Consider the following 3,980-nt stretch of genomic DNA (forward strand, 5'->3'; position numbering starts at 1 on the left):
CTAATTAAACATTAAAAAGAAAACTTCAACATTTATGTTCTATTATAATTTGCTAAAAATATTTCCCATTAATTTTGTAGCCAATCACCAAATCCTGCTGTCTCCATAATCTGTCATGTTAGTACTATAAATATATCCCTTGTTTAAAACTTTGCCCAAATAGTTGATTCATGTCCTGCTTGTCAGTAATCTCTTTGCTTTTCCGTTGGGCAGTACAAAATGAACATTGTAGTACAGTTATCTCCACAGTGGCTTTGAATATGTTGTTATAATTTCTAATTCATCATTACCATTATTTTTTTTTTCCTTTTTGTCTTTTTCCGTGTCCGGCAACGGATCACAACCCTCAGTGTCGCCCCCGTACCGGACCAGGACCGGCAACGGGATCACAACCCTCGGTGTTGCTCCCGTGCCTCGCTCAGCCAGTGAGCGGGAACCGGTCTGTATGTGGGATCCGAACCCTCGGGCGGGAGCACGGCCGCACTTCCCAAGCGGCGCACTACAGCACTGCGCCACCGGGCCGGCCCCATCATTACCATTATTATCATTATTATATTTTGGCTCCTGAAAACCATTTACAATAAATTTGGTAGCTCTGGTTATGGTAATCAGATCCTCTAAAATGAAATGTGTGTAACATCTTGCCCATTCACATATACTTATTAAGATCTGATGGAGTTTAGATGTGTTGTCCTCCCAGAACTCATGTGGAAATCTGATCCCTAATGTGGCAGTGTTGGGAGCTGTATGAGTCAGGGAGGCGGATACCTCATGAACAGATTAATGCTTGCCCTGGGGGGTGGGTAGTTAGTGAGTTCTCCCTCTATTAGTTCCCACAAAAGCTGGCTGCTTAAGAAGACCCTGGTACCTCCCCTTTGTCTCTCTTGCCTTCTCTCTCTATGTGAGCTTCTTGTACCCTCCAGCTGCCTGCAACTTTCCACCGTGGATAGAAACAGCCTGAGGGCTGCACCGGATGCAGCTGTCCCAGAATCGTAAGCCAAATAAATCTCTGCTCTTTATAAATTATTCAGTCTCAGGTATTTTGTTACAGCAACACAAAAACGGACTAATACAACATCTTTTGTTTTGATAACACCAACCTGCTATTACCCACTCCCATTTTTTTGTATCTCTCATTTAGGAGTCTTGACCAGGGTTCTGAAGATATGTTTTGAAGTAGAACCCCTGAAATCGTATGACTATTTTGGCATATAAAAGCCTTTCTCAAAATAGCTGCAATCCAGACATCAATGAAAAATTACTGCTCCACTTGTATTTTCATTCCATGTTCTTATTTGCTTCATACACAAATTCACCTTCCTCTTATTAATGACCATCTTCAATTCCTCTCAGTCTTTTTAATTGGGTAAGAATAAGACTGTCATTTAGAAACAAATAATTACACAAACAAAAGAACAAACCGAAAAACAAACACACACCCACTTTAGGTATAATGATTCGTGATTGGTTGAACTACATCCATAATCCATCCTCTCACTTTCTTGGTCTGCCTGACTCCAGTGAGCTGTTTCTCTGCCCCAAGTTAGTTATAGATTCTTATGAACACACCGTTGGCTTGTCAGCTCTCATATATTCACTACTGTTGAAAACTCCACTTCAGGAGTCTTACTCTGTCCACCACCTCCCACTTCATCAATTCCTCATCCTGACAAAGACCTACAATCTATTGACGCAACCAACATCTTCTCAATATTAATTCGCCTTCCTTTATTTCCTCTCTTCTTTCTTACCAATTTATGTACCATGAACCTCATTAGGTGTATTGTTAGGGCAGATCTAGCTCCTGATCTCTCAGGAGGTTGCAGTCAACTTGTTGGCTTGGGCTACAGTCATTTGATGATTTGCTTGGGGTTGGAGAATCCAATTCCTAAGTGTCTTATTCACATGGGTGACATGTGAATGGTATAGATGACAAGCTGGTGCTGGCAAATTGGCTCCCCTCCATGACACCACCTGAGTGTACTCATGGCAGGAAATCTGCCTTCTCCCAGAGCAAGTGATCCAAAAATTAGAAGTGGCGGGGAAGCTGCAACATCTATATGACCTAGTCGTTTAAGTAATACACCACTGCTTCCATCATATTCTATTGGCCACATAGGCCACTGGGAGCCAAACTGAAAGCGGGATAGCACAAGACTAGTAGGCCTTTAAAAAAAAATTGCATTGCACAGAGAGATGATATTGTGGACAGTAACTTCAAAATATCAACAGAAAAATTGATGAGTGCAACCTCGTTAATGAGTTTTATAAAGCTGTACATTGTAGCATTTCTAAAACTAAGGTCTGAACATAACAAGAATGCCTACAAAAGAATCTTTCCCTGTTCATTACTGATTCAGATTTTAAAGCTAGAATATCTAGAGTAATGGATTCATACATTTCTGCAAGCGATTATCAAAAGAAAGAACTCACAATTTTTAAATTTCATTTTATTGTTAATTTTAAAGTAGCGAGAGAGTTGATTTGGGTGTACAATTCTATTGAAATCTAACGAATCCCATGAATTTTAACGTGTGGATCCTGCAATCATAGTACTGAAATCGGGATGCAGAACTGGTCCATCACCACAAAACTCCCTTGTGCTTTTAGTAGTTGCAACCTTCCCCACTGATCTGTTTTCCATCATTGTAATTTAATCTTTTTGAGAATGTCATCTAAAAGGAATCATATAGAATGCAGCCTTTTGAGACTGACTTCATTTACTCAGTGTAATGATTGAGATTCATCCAACTTTTGTGCCCTCTCCTATTTAATGCTGAACAGTATCCCAACAAATGGATATATAATAGCATGTTTACCCATTTATCTATTGAAAGATATTTGGGTCGGTTCCAGTTTTCACAAACAGAGCTACTATAAGCATTTATGTGCAAGCTTTGTTTCAATATGTTTTCTTTTCTGTAGGCTGTGAGATCACTGGGTCACATGATACATGTATGATTATATGAAATGGCCAAACTTTTTTCCAGCATGGCTGTCCCATTCTGTACTCTCACCAGAAACATTTGATAGTTCCAGTTATTCTAAAACCTCCCCAGATTGTGCTTTTAATTTGCATTTTCCTTATAGTAAATTATGTTGACTGAATTTTCATCTGATTATCTGCGATATTCATATCCTCTTTGTTGAAACATCTATTCAAATAGGTAGGCCATTTTTTAATTGGGTGGTTTGCCTCCATCATGTGAAGTTTTGAGAGCTCTTCATAATTATTTAATATAAGACCTGTATTGGATATGTAATTGAAATATTTTCCCTAATATGTAGCTTATCTTTTCATTTTCTTAAGAGTACCTTTCAAATAACACATTTTTAAATATTGATGAAGTCCAATATATTATTTGTTTTCCTTTAAGGATTGTCCTATTGGTGTCATGTTTAAAAAAGAGTAGAAGAAATCCTAACTGTATGCTTCTAAACACTTTTAGGAGCCACAATTCTGAGCTGAGATGCTGGCATTTGAAGATATTTATTATAGTGCAGATTTATCCTAGGAATGGAAGCAACAAGCAAAAGTCCCTGGTTGCGAGCTCTATTTTAGTACACCAAGGCTCTGTTTTAACTTAGTTTTGTAACTTTGAGAAACTTTTTAAAAAATGAATAAAATATAGGGTATAAAAATTCTGATCCTTAGGAGTAAAAGAAGCATTCCTAATTTGGTGTCTACTTAAATAATATCTTCTAATTTAACAGCAAGAGCAGTCATACTTATCTGAATTTTGACAAAAATCTCTCAAACCTTTATGTATACACACACACACACACACACACTCATGTGATTATCTGCCACGTTCATAGCCTTTTTGATGAAATATCTGTCCTACTGATACTATGTTTAAGAATATTATGCCTAGGTTCTGTTTCTCCAGCTTGCAGACAGCAGATCCAGGGACTTCTCAGTCTCCTTTATAATAGTATTGACTGCATTTCCAAGAGCAACAAAGGACGAATAAATCTTT

The sequence above is a fragment of the Galeopterus variegatus genome, unplaced genomic scaffold, assembly GCF_000696425.1.
Source record: "Galeopterus variegatus unplaced genomic scaffold, G_variegatus-3.0.2 Scaffold1068, whole genome shotgun sequence".
NCBI lineage: Eukaryota > Metazoa > Chordata > Mammalia > Dermoptera > Cynocephalidae > Galeopterus > Galeopterus variegatus.